Source organism: Euphorbia lathyris, chromosome 7, assembly GCF_963576675.1.
Source record: "Euphorbia lathyris chromosome 7, ddEupLath1.1, whole genome shotgun sequence".
Lineage (NCBI taxonomy): Eukaryota > Viridiplantae > Streptophyta > Magnoliopsida > Malpighiales > Euphorbiaceae > Euphorbia > Euphorbia lathyris.
Genome location: NC_088916.1, coordinates 320,810 through 335,260, shown reverse-complemented (window position 1 = coordinate 335,260; position 14,451 = coordinate 320,810). Strand labels below are relative to the sequence as shown.

The 14,451-nt window shown below is 32.5% G+C and overlaps 1 non-coding gene across 1 annotated transcript; it reads right to left on the bottom strand.

The window, feature by feature from the left end:
- Positions 1-13,749: 13,749 nt before the first annotated feature.
- Positions 13,750-13,856, bottom strand: LOC136201717 (small nucleolar RNA R71). Its single transcript, XR_010674059.1, has one exon. It is a non-coding gene; the product is annotated as a small nucleolar RNA R71 (small nucleolar RNA).
- Positions 13,857-14,451: the final 595 nt, after the last annotated feature.

Genomic DNA, 14,451 nt, shown 5'->3' with positions numbered 1-14,451 from the left:
CGAGGCTCGGATTTCGAGACTATTAATAGATAATTATGTACTTGAATAGTTTAAGTACTTTTACACGTGTCAGCTTTTAATTGGCTTTAGATTTTCTCTCTTTATTTTATTCCGCATTTCATGGTTTGATTATAAAAGCTAGGAACGCGCCTTTGAGGTTTGGGACAATCATTGGTCCATGTATCCTAGGCAGCTCATTGAAGAGAATTTCTTGTACATGAGTTTTTGTAATCTCTTTTGGTATGTACTTCTTGGATTAGGCCCATATATTGGATTCAGATGTTGAGCTTTTGCTTGAGCACTTGAACCCATTTATTTGATGCTATATCATCCTACATAATTTATTATTAGCTGAATACATTAGAAGGTCCTTAAACTTGGCTAGAAAAACCGATTCTCCCCTTTTACTTTAAAGGTGTCTCATTAGCTACTCGAAAACTTGATTAAAATGGCATATTGCATTTATAAAGGTGTTACAATTATCTATTAGCCCTTTGAACTTTTTTAAAGTTATACACTTTTTAACTTTTCAAAATCTCTCATCAGGAACGGAGCCAGCCCAGAGGGTTACTGGCTCCACCTTTAAGTACCAATAGGTCGGCCCCTTATAGCTCTCATAATATTTATTTATATACATTCTATATATTATTATTTCTATATTTTAAAGTAGATAAGCTTGTTCAAGGTGCATGCTTTAATTTAAGCAGTTTTGGGTTCAATTTCCCCAATCTCGTTTTATTTTATAAAGTTCTTATTTATTTAAACTTTATTTTTCAATAATTATAAAACTATGTTACCATTATTAATTAATTTTAATGGACTTTTTATTTTTATAACAAATTTGAACTTGTTTTTATTATGTCTTTTCCATTACAAAAATTAATTAATTTTTTTATTTTTGAGACTCGAATAACTTTCTTTCTAAATTAAATTTTAATTTATAAAAAATAGAAAAAAATAAAAATAAAAATAGAAAAATAGAAAAATGCTATAATTTTTTAGATACTAGCGTTTAACTTTAAAATGTTACAATTAACCCTCACAACTTGCTTATTTAGAACAAATAAGTCTTCAAATGTCACGTGGCAGCGCATGCTTGGAACTTCAAAATGTTACAACAAATCTCGTACTATCACGCACTTCCAATCACGTGTGCCACGTGGCATTTAGGACCTATTTGTTCCAAATAAGCAAGTTGAGGTAGGTTAATTATAACATTTTGAAGTTCAAAGGGCCAGTTGCAGTTTTTGAATAACTTCGGGGCTTGAAATGTATTAGGACTAAGAAAGGGTTAAATGCACCATTCGTAACTGAACTTACATGATTGTCTCAAAATGATTACTCAACTTCAATTTGTTTCAATAAACTCACTCAACTTTGAGTTTTATCTTAATTAGGTCACTCTTTCGATTTCAATGGTTAAAAAGCATCCAAATAATGATATGAGTGACATATCAACACGAGTCAATTGAAATCTCTGACCGAAATGAAACGTGACAACCACATGTCGGTTATTTTTATGAAATAAACTAAATTTATTCTTTTTCCATAAAATTAATTGACATGTGATAGCTAGGTGGCGTGTACGTGGATATCATGTGTCGTTTCGATCAGAGATATGAGTTGACTCATGCTGACATATCGCCTATGTCATCATTCTGATGTGTTTTAATTGCTGAAATCGCCAGAATGACCTAATTAAGTCAAAATTAAAACTTGACTGATTTTATTGAGACAAATTGAAATTGAATTATCATTTTAAGATAACTATGTAAGTTTAGTGACCAATGGTACATTTAACCCCTTAAAAATTCAACCAATCTAAAAAAAGCTTCAAGAAATTTTTGGTATCTCGAAGAAAATCTATATTATTTTCTTAAGCCTTTAAAATTGAAAAATTGGCATAATCATCCCCAATCTCCCGAGTTGTTTAAAAACTGCAATTGACTCCCTAAATTTTAAAATGTCACAATTAACCCCCTCAACTTATTTATTTAGAACAAATAACCTCTCAAATTCCATGTGACATTGCATGATTGGAACTTCAAAACCTTACAACAAACCCCATACTATCACGCACTGCCAATCACGTGCTATCACGTGGTATTTGAGGGGTTATTTGTTCCAAATAAGCAAGTTGGTGAAGTTAATTGTAATATTTTGAAATTTAAGGGATCAGTTGCAGTTTTTGAATAACTTCAGAGTGTGATGCGCGTTTTACGTATAGTGCACGTGAAGGCAAGTGTACCTTAGTTGTGTATCAAGTAATAAAGTGAAAGTAGAGTATCGTTCCCACGAGGATGGTGATTATAAGTACTAATCTTTTTGCTTACTATCTACTATTTAAATAATCAAAAGATAGAGTTTGTTGGACAACCAAATTAAGACTTTATGTCAAGGAACCGATTGAACTAAAAGCTCGAGCTTATAGTTAAGGCCCAATCATATATCTTATATTAATCTCCGACACACCCCCACACGCAAATGCCTATTGGGCTTGCAGCGTGCACAACACAGGCTCATCCGCCATGTGTTCATCACGCCATGTGTTTTATTAATTCCATAAATTAATGAGGTTGCCGGGACTCTAACCCTCGACCGTTTGGTCATAGTGGCTCTGATACCATGTCAAGGAACCGATTGAACTAAAAGCTCGAGCTTATAGTGAAGGCCCAATCATATATCTTATATTAATCTCCGACACTTTAATTAAAAATTGAGATGAAAATTGTACAAAATTAGATAAGAGAATACTTATAATGAAAGAAACTAAGACTTATAGCTTCACTTAACCTCTTTGCTTGGTAATAATACTTAATCTCTTTTAAGTTGTTTTATCCTTTTTAAGATGACGGTTTTCTCATTAACTAATAGTTCTCGAGATTGGTTCTAAACTCTCGACTAATTACTTTCCGTTTTCTTAGTTCCAAACCTTCGATTTATTACTTTCCCTTGGTCCGGTTCAAGTAATAAATCTAAGATTTGCAATAAGATTCATGAAAAAACCTTGGAAAACCAATAAGCCACACTAAATGGTCATTAGGTGCAACTTATGAGTTTCGATTAATCAATTTAATCACGGTCAATATAAAGGATTAATTATATTCAAGTAGAGAGCTGACCCATCTCCTACAAGCATTAAGAATCATAAGTTAGTTCTTAAAAATGATAAACACAACTTAAATAGGTTAAACGTAATTACCACATAAGTAAGGTTAAGATCCACTTTTAGCCTTAGTTAAGGAGGTTTTAGCCTATGGTTAGATTAAAACACACCTTAAAATGATAGATAATGGAGTTCATAGTAATAAAAGAGATTAAAGTTTAGAAGAAACCGTAATGACGATTGTCGAATGAACTTCTTCGATAACTTAAAACTTACTTTTATTGAATGAACTCTTACACAAACAACAACTTGAGCACAATAACAACAATTATAACAACACAAACAACTGATTTTTGAAGAAAAATCAGCAAAGTAACATTATGGAGAAGTTAAGCCTAAGCTTGGTGTGTCCTCAAATGGCACCCAAGGTCTCCTTTTATAGTAAAATGGCTCACAAAATTTCAAAGATCAAGTCTCCTTATGGCCTCCCACTCCCTAATCTTCTGAATTTTGCATTTAAGAGAGGATGGTGGAAGACTTTGACAATTTAGGAGTTGAAATGTGTAAAGGTGGGAAAGGAATTATAGACTTCAACATGTTCATCAACTTGGATAATTTTCTGGGCTTGATACACTTCGAATTTGGAGAAGTTATTATTAGTCACTTTTTCATATTTCTTTTAGCTTTCCAACGCATTTTGAATCGCCTCAAACGAGTCTATATGAGGGAGATACGTTGAAAATACGAAAATGTGCCAAATCTATCCTAGTGTGAACAAGTCGACTTTTATCTTACAGCACACATCCACGACGAAGTATATGCTGATGTCACTAAAACTTATTTTTTTTGGTCCATTTTACTCCCGAGTTGTCGTCTTAAGTCCCGACTTGGTTATTTATGCCGAAAACCTTGCGAAAGTGCCTAAAACACACAAAGTGGCTTAGATACATAAATGAATAAAATATACAAAAACCACTATTAAAATTTATTAAAATGGTATAAAATAACTAGTAATTAAATACTAAAAATGTTATAAATTGCGACGACAACAGAGTGCTTGAAATATATTAGGACTTAAAAAGTCAATCAACCTAAAAAAACTGGCAAAGCCAATATCTCGAAGAAAATCTATATTATTTAGCCTTTAAAATTGAAAATTTGGCATAATACATCCTCAAATTTCCCAAATTATCCAAAAACTATAATTGACTCTCTGAACTTTAAAATATTACAATTAACCTCATCAACTTGTTTATTTAGAACAAATAATCCTTCAAATGCCATGTGACATTACGTGATTGGAACTTTAAAACGTTACAACAAACCCCATACCATCACGCACTTCCAATCACACATAGCATTTGTCCCAAATAAGCAAGTTGATAACGTTAATTGTAGCATTTTGAAGTTCAAGGGATCGGCTACAATTTTTGAACAACTTCAGGGTGCTTGAAATGTATTAAGACTTAAAAAGGCAATCAACCTAAAAAAAACTGCCAAAATGTTAGGATCTCGAAGAAAATCTATATCATTGTCTTTAGCCTTTAAAATTGAAAATTTGGCATAATACATCCCCAGTCTTCCAAATTGTCCAAAAACTACAATTGACTCCCTAACTTTAAAATGTTACAATTAAATCGATCAACTTGCTTATTTAGAACAAATGACTCCTTAAATGCCATGTGGCATCGTGTGATTGGAACTTTGAAACATTACAACAAACTCCATACTATCACGCACGTCCAATCACGTGCTTCCACGTGTCATTTGAAAGGTTATTTATTAAGCAAGTTGATAACGTTAATTGTAACATTTTGAAGTTCAAGGGATTATTTGTAGTTTTTAAACAATTTCAAGGTGCTTGAAATGTATCAGGACTTAAAAAGTCAATCAACTGCCAAAATATTAGGATCTTGAAGGTATTTATATTATTTTCTTTAGTCTTTGAAACTGAAAAATTGGCATAATACAACCTCAATCTCCCAAATTGCCCAAAAACTACAATTGACTTCCTAAACTTTAAAATGTTACAATTAAGCCTTTCAGCTTGCTTATTTATAACAAATAACCACTCAAATACCATGTGGCATCGCATGCTTGGAACTTCGAAATGTTACAACAAACTCCCTACTATCACATACTTCTAATCATGTGCTGCCACGTGGCATTTGATGGGCTATTTATTCTAAATAAGCAAATTGATGATGTTAATTGTAATATTTTAAAGTTCGAAGTTGCAGTTTTTGAACAACGTGCTTGAAATGTATTAGGACTTAAAAAGTCAATCAATCTAAAAAAACTGCAAAAATGACAGGATCTTGAAAGAAAATTTATATTATTTTCTTTAGCCTTTAAAATTGAAAAATTAGCATAATACATCCTTGATCGCCTGAATTATCCAAAAACTGTAATTGACTCCCTGAACTTTAAAATGATACATTTAACCCCACTAGCTTGCTTATTTAGAATAAATAACCCCTCAAATGCCACATGACATCACATGATTGAAACTTTAAAACGTTGCAACAAACTCCCTACATGCACGTCCAATGACGTGCTGCCACATGACATTTGAGTGGTTATGTGTTCTAAATAAGCAAGTTAACTGGATTAGTTGTAATGTTTTGAAATTTAAGGGAATCAACCAAAAACCCGCCAAAATATTAGGATCTTGAAAAAATCTATATTATGTTCTTTAGCCTTTAAAATTGAAAAATTGGCATAATACATCCTTAGTCCCCCGAATTGTCCAAAAATTATAATTGACTCCCTCAACTTTAAAATATTATAATTAACTTCTGACTTGCTTATTTAGAACAAATAATCTCCTCAAATGCCACGTGACATCGCGTGATTGGAATTTCAAAACGTTATAACAAACTCCCCACTATCACGCACGTCCAATCACGTGCTGCCACGTGACATTTGAGGGGTTATTTGTTCCAAATAAGCAAGTTGATTGGGTTAGTTGTAACATTTTGAAGTTCATGGATTGAACAAATTTGAAATGCTTGAAATGTATTAGGACTTAAAAAGTCAATCAACCTAACAAAATTGTGAAAATGTTAGGATCTTGAAGAAAATCTATATTATTTTCTTTAGCCTTTAAAATTAAAAAATCGGCATAATACATCTTTAATCCTTTAAATTATCTAAAAACTACAATTGACTCCCTAAATTTTAAAATGTTATAATTAACCCACTCAACTTGCTTATTTAGAATAAATAACCACTTAAATGTCATGTAGCATCGCATGATTGGAACTTCGAAACGTTACAACAAACTCCGTACTATAACGCACGTCCAATCACGTGCTGCCACGTGACATTTGAGGGGTTATTTATTCCAAATAAGTAAGTTGATGGGTTTAGTTGTAACATTTTAAAATTCAAATGATCAGTTACAGTTTTTTAACACCTTCGGGGTGCTTGAAATGTATTAGAACTTAAAAAGTCAATCAACCCAACAAAAACTGCCAAAATGTTATGATCATGAAGAAAATGTTTTGATCTTGAACAAAATATATATTATTTTCTTTAGCCTTTAAAATAAAAAAAAAACTGGCATAATACATCCTCAGTAGGGCTGTAATCGAGCCAAGCCGAGCTTTGGCCTGTTCAATCTCGGTTCGTTACAAAATTGACGAGCTCGAGCTTGAGCCCGAGCCGAGCTTGCTATAAAATTAACGAGCCGAGCCCGAGCCGAGCTTCGAGCTTGTTTCGAGCCCAAAATATTCTTTTGGACTTGGTTCATTAAGAAAATTATCTAACCATGAATTGTTTGTGAGTAAATTATTAATTATATTTGTGAAGTTTGCTCGTAAATAACTCTTTAATTGTGTATATAAACAAGCTCACAAGCAAAGTTCGTGAATAAATTAACAAGATGCTTACAAATAGTTCGTCTATTACTCATTTATTATGTTTGTGAACGAACTCATCTAATAGTAAATAAAATAATATTGAGTTTAGATATAAATGTTCTAATCGAGTCTGCTCGCGAGCTTTCGAGCCGAGCTTTGGCCTGCTCAAGCTTGATTCATTTACGAACCGAGCCAGTAAATCGTGTTCACGGGCGGCTCATTTACAAATCGAGCCGAGTCGAGCTGAGCTTTTATCGAGCCGATCACCGAGCTGCTCATGAGCGGCTCTGTTCATTTACAGCCCTAATTCTCAGTCCTCCAAATTGTCTAAACACTATAATTGACTCCCTGAATTTTAAAATATTACAATTAACCTCCTTCAACTTGCTTATTTATAACAAATAACCTCTCAAATGTCACGTGACAACGCGTGATTGGATCTTCAAAATATTACAACAAACCCCTTCTATTACGCACTTCCAATCACGTGATGCCACATACCATTTGAGATGCTATTTGTTCCAATAAGCAAATTGATGGAGTTAATTATAACATTTTGAAATTTAATGGGCCAGTTGCACATTTGGATCAATTTTAGAGGACTCAAAATGTATTAGGCTTTAAAAAGTCAATCAATCTAAAAAACTGACAAAATGTTAGGATCTTCAAGAAAATCTATATTATTTTCTTTATTGAGTTTACTAAAATAAGAATTACTTAACTAGTATTTAATCTCAAAACCATATATTGTATATAGCAAAAAAAATGGAGAAAAAATATATAGGATGCTTAATTATTTGTATAATGATTATTGGATTGAGTGAATTAGTATTTGTTAAATCTGCTACTAGTTTAGATGGTTGTGGATATCATTGTTTTTAATTTGTATAATGATTATTGGAGATTTACTCCTTATATAAATAGCGATAAACTTCTAATTTGTTTTTAATTTTTTTTTGACGTAGATATACTATAAATTTAAGAAATGATAAATAAAATTCATTAATGTTTCCAACTTTTAGTAATTTTTGACTGGAGTTGTTGTAAAATCAACTTTTGACTAGTTCCAAAAATAAGTCAAGTCGCGGTATAGGTTGACTTTAGTTTTTTCCCATACAAAAGTCAAAATGACGTCGTGTATTTCATTTGTCTGGGGTGCAATCAGCACTATGGGGATGGGATGGCAAGGGGGAACCACGTCTCTCCCTGCGATTAGAGGTGCATCAACAACCTTATATGCCTATACTTTTTCCTATAGGTTTAGTTAATAAGCGTTATGTTTTCATTATCATTAGAAGAAATATGAACTCTTATTTTTGTCGAGAGACAAAGGCAATGGATATATGAGAATTAGTGTATTTGCGGTAGGCGAGAACCACACCGATTAGTCTTCCCCATCAAATGAGTTCAACATCTTTTTTTTTGTACCCTAATTAATCCAAAACGACATTGCTTTGGCTTGGTTAAGGCGAAAAAATTAAGTTTAACTCATAAAACTTAGTCTTATTTTTGCACCTTTCATTAGTTAAAGATTCATTCAGACATTGTTCTGATTTAAAATTGCTCCACATCGAAAATATTGAGGATAAAATTTTACTATTTGTTATATTTGAATAGGGATGACAACAGGGAGGGTAACTACAGGTATTGTCAATCTCAAATCCTTACCCGTTTAACTTTTAATTACCCGTACCCGTCTCATTACCCTAATGGGTATACCTTTTGCATCTTATACTCGTCCCATTTAATTCACGGGTACCCTTACCCGTTAAGAATCAATAAATAAAACAAAAAATATTATAAATTTAATTACGTATAAATATAATAAACCATCCATCTAAAAATTGAACAAATTAAACTTTAATCAATAAAAATAAAGTAGCTTGTTGGTATCACTCAATGGTTGAAGAACAAAAGGTTGGAGTAAAATTTTATATCTTACATCTAAAAAACAATAATTTTTTAGAATATATAAAAAAAATTATGATGGGTAACAGGTATCGAGTACCCTGGGGGTATTCCCATATCCATCTCATACCCTTTTATACATGGTACATATAGTCCCATTAGAATCGAGTATTGTCGGGTACTCGCTGATACAATACCCGTTACCATCCCTATATTTGAAATATATTTAAACTTTTTAAAAAAAAAAATTATGGACAAATTTATACTTTATCTCGTATAATTATATCAACTAATAGTTTTTTTATTGTTTTTTTGTGTGTGCGCTTTACAGATCCATATTAATAGTTGTTATGGAAGAAGAACCGACGACTATTGAAAGATAAGGGTTTTTTTTTTGTTTTAAAGAGAATAAATTTATGGAATATCAGAAAAAATTGCAGAACAAATAAGCTGGGGTGGGTTGGACCGCCACTCCCCTTGGTTAGACTCAGAATCAGCAGTCCATGCTAACAAGTGGACTACTCGGTTCGCGGACCTCTTAACAAAAGCCACATATAAAACATTTAGCTCTTTGATGAGAGCTTTACAATCATCTACTAAAATGCCAAAAGATGAGGGTTAATGCTTAATTAAACATTAATCAATTATTATTATATGAAATTCTTTGTTAATGTAACGACATTGTAATACATGAATTGTGTTGATAATTTTTAATAAATTTTAACGTACTTAAATATTTTATATATATATATATATATTCAATGATATTATAAAATTAGAAAAAAATGTAAAAATAAAATGAAACTCTTCTAATCATTTTGTTTTAGGTTAATTTCAAATTAAAATCTCTGTTATATGTTTTTGCAGATTTATACATGTATTTTTAGTCACAAACCAAATCATATGGTTTGTAAATGTTTTATTTTGGGTTGAGTTTGCCAAATTTGACCGATAACGATATCAAAATGTAAATTTTTAAAAATTAAATGATATTTTAAAGAAGTTTAATTCTTCAACTTTTTAGGTTTGAGTTCATTTAGGTGTTGTTTTTTACGAGAGAGAGAAAGTTAATGTTTAGAGATATAACTTCAAAAATGATGACTTTGAAAAATAATAAATGTTGTTCTATAATACTATATTACTTTAATTCTTGAAAATTTTCATTTTGAGGCCGTTATTGGTCAAATTTGGTAAAATTAATAAAAAATAAAAATTTTGCAAACCACATGGTTTGGTTTGTAACAAAAAAAAACTCACATGTACCTATCTACAAAAACTTGTAACCACATAGTTTAATTTGAAATTAACCCTTTTATTTGTTAGGATTAAGAAATAGTTGGTTTTCTAATCCTAATATTTGTTTAGAAGAAAACTTAGCATAAGGTTTTTTTCGTATGGAAGGTGTATACATTATATCTTTCAATATGAGCACCGTTATAGAAGTTATATTTGATTCGAACTCACCACATCTATATACTTGGATGGTATGTGAATCCTAAAACATTAATATTATCACACTCGATCAGATATGATGGTGAGACAAACAAGAGATGCCTATGAGTTTAAAACATGAAGATGTTTTTTTGTAAACTGACTTGTAACTTCTTAAATGTAAAGGTTTGTCTACCGAATTGGCGTGGACTTGCTTATCAAGCTTCCAATGTATTTCAAATTTAACATCCTATTAAATCTAAATACCTAATACATTTCGAGCCCTCCGAAGTTGTTCAAAAACTGCAACTAACCCCTGAACTTCAAAACGTTACAACTAATCCTCTCAACTTGCTTATGTGGAACAAATAACCCTCAAATATTATGTGCCAGCGTATGATTGGAATTTCAAAATGTTACAACTAACCCCGTACTATTATGGCGCTATCAATCACGCATTGTCACATGGTATTTGATGGGTTTGTTCCAATAAGCAAGTTGTAGGGGTTAGTTGTAACGTTTTCAAGTTCAGGAGGTCAGTTGCAGTTTTTGGAGAACTTCGAGAGGCTGAGAATATATAAAGTCATTCTAAATGAGAATCAAAGCCACGTAGTTGTATCAATATTTGTAAATCTATACTACTCATTTCTAATTAATACACCAATGAATTTAAATAAGGCTTAATACATCATTTGTCCCCTAAACTTATCCAAAAAGCTTGATTGGTCCCGTAAACTTTCAAAGTGTCCTAATAGTCCATTCAACTTGCATAAAATATTCAGTTAGCCCCTTGAACTTGCGTAAAATATAATCAATTGACCACTCGGTTTCAAAGAATGAGATTAAATGCAAAAGATGTATTCCACGCATCTTAGAATGTTAATACACAATTCAAACATAGATTAAAAAGGAAGTTATTACTTGTTCCACTATAAACTTGTCTTTGCTAGTTTTAAAACCGTATATCTCTAATCTTGATCGTTTACTTTTTTTTAAGATGCGTGCAATACATATTTCGTATTTAACTTACTTTTTCGCACTGAGTGGTCAATTGATTACATTTTGCACAAGTTCAGGGAGCTAACTGAACATTTTATGTAAGTTGAGCGGGCTATTGGGACACTTTCAAAGTTCAGGGAGCCAATCAAGTTTTTTAGACAAGTGTTAAGCCCAAAATATACTTAAAATATCATTAATATTTACATCATTTTTATTACAAATCTGTGTTGTTTATATCTGTTTAGATTACTTTTACTCTCGAATATCTTTCTTTCTTGCAAGGTACCTAAATATTTGGTAAAATCCAAATAGGAACGAAAAAGGATCAAAAACAGAAGAAAAACCCTACAAAAGGAGTCAAAGACGACGTAAATCAAAAGCGCCAAGTCAAGGACACGAACGAGAGCAAAGAAGTGAAAAAACGCACCGTGCCGCGACAGCGAATCCACCACCCGCGGCGGCGACACGCGTCCTTCAGCTACTTTCTCCCTTCGTCCAAAGCTTGACTTGATGTTCCCCCATTCGCGGCTGAGGATCCCATTCTCGGTAAGTGCAGAAATTCTGCCAAAATGCAATAAGCACATGTTGAAATCCAAGAAACGCGTTCGTTCAAGTGGATAAAGACGTCCTTTCACAACAGACACGACTCTTAACCAACGGATACAATTTTTCACAAAGGACACATCACTTCAATCACAGCCCTTCAATCTCTATAAATAAAGAGTTGGTGTTGAAAGAAATATAATGTTATATAATATAGATATAGAATCAGAGCGTAGAACTAATGTATGAGTTCTAAGTAAAAATAGTTCGAGAGTTAGAAATTAGATTCTGTACAAAACAAGATGAGGTACACATATTGTTTATAGTTTAATTACAACACAGTAGCATTTAGACATTGTTCCAGTTTTAGTTTGCATTTTGGTAGTGGCCGACCGAATCCCTATTACGAAGTTACAGCGAGAAGATTGAGTAGAGTGTTCGCCCCTGAGTCTGACAACCTCTAAGGAAACCCAAGGAAAGGACTGATCAGCCGTTCACTTGCACGCCCTCGAAGAACTCGATGCTCCATGTTCTCTGTAAACTTGTATCAATTTATATTTCATCTAATAAAGTCTGTTCTATTCGATAAATCGTTATGCAGCACTTATGGTAACCAATCCATTAAAGTGATTGCTGGTGTTTTCATTAAAACGTAGTTAAATTCAAAATCATTACAAGGAAAATTTGTTGAACACTTAGGCAAATTATTATCTCGGTAGAGTTTTAATTTGGTTAAGGGCATTATGCCAGCTAAAGGGTTTTGCCACGTTCGAAGCCAATTAATTAGAGGTTCCGTCATTTATTTCATCATCATAATTAATACAAAGTTTAGGTTGTTTTCTTTGCTCAATGCAAATGAATACATTTATTTGTTTTTCTAAAAGTTCTAAATGTTCCTGTTTTGTAAAATTCATCCCTAAATCAGAAGATTTTTCTAACAATCGATATATTCTAATATAAAATCTTATTCTAGCATTTTCAAATACTCAAAGCCCACAAATTCAATTAAACAATTATTTTTCCTAAATTCAATTAGACAAATTTCACTTTTCATTAACTTCAATAGTAAATCTAACAAGTTCGAAATTAACAGATTCAAAAATAAGTTTTTCGTTAAAAAACGTATCCCTGTGGGATCGATATTTTTATTACTACAAGCGAAACCGTGCACTTGCGGAAATCGCTCAACAAGTTTTTGGTGCCGTTGCCGGGGAACGCCAAAATTTTTTACAAAATTTTTATTTTTCGTATTTTATTTTTTAATCTAGGTTTACACATTATTTTTGTACAACTTTTACATTTTATTTATTTTCAGTTTATATAACATATTTGTTTTCAATTTTGTTTTGAAGGTAGTTTGGTTCGTGCAACAATTTCAAGTTCATGCGCAGTTCGCGAAGTTCGGGCACGCCACCAGACCCTTTTGATCCAGAAATTGAAAGAACACTTAAGAAAAACAACAAAAACAACAAAAACAAAGACAAAACACCCTTAAAAACCAAAGTAGTCCAGCCAGAAAATATGGCCGATCAACCGACACTTATGGATTATGCTAGGCCAGGAATGGCCGGTGTAACTAATAGTGTAGTTAGACCCCGTATAAACGCAAATCAATTTGAAATTAAGCCTGCTTTGCTTAATATGTTGCAAAACAATGTAACGTTTTACGGACTACCTAACGAAAACCCCAATGCCCATTTGACAAATTTCTTAGAAATTTGTGACACTTTTAAAATTACTGATGTAACAGCCGAAGCAATCAAACTTCGCCTCTTCCCTTTCACTTTGAAGGATAGGGCAAAAATTTGGTTAACTTCCATGCCTACTGCAACATTTGAAACTTGGGACCAATTAGCCCAAGCGTTTTTATCAAAATACTTTCCCTTAGCAAAAACCGCAAGAGTCATCAAAGAATTGACATCTTTTACCCAAAATGATAATTAAACTCTTTATGAAGCTTGGGAACGTTTTAAAGAACTTCAACGTTTATGCCCACACCACCAATTGCCAGATGCACTTTTAATGTAGACATTCTATAATGGATTAAATCCTACGACTAGAGGTTCATTAGATGCTATGTCTGGAGGGTTATTTATGAAGAAGACGTCCGTCCAAGCAAGAGAACTTTTGGAGGAAATGGCAATCAACAGCAGTATGTGGCCCGCAGAGCGTGGACATATACCAATGGCGAAACCATCATCCTCAGGTACATCATCGGTTAAAGGTATAATGAATCTTGATCCAGTTGTGATGTTACAAGCACAATTTTCTGCCTTATCGCACAAAGTTGATAGGTTTATGGCACCGTGTGATCCTAATGATCCGATCCAGACAGACATTGATTACGAAGGTATGAATGAGATAGAACAGGTAAATTTTGCCCAAGGACAAAACCAAACTACTAATCCTTATTCTACTACTTATAATCCTGGATGGAGAAATCATCCTAACTTTAACTGGAAAGATAGTAATAATAATAATAATAATGCAAATGCTAATCAATATCGTGTAAATAATTATCAAAATCAAACAAGAGATACGATTAGCACTTTATCTTCAAAAATCGACAAATTTATAGATGCTATGAATGGAAAGGTAAGT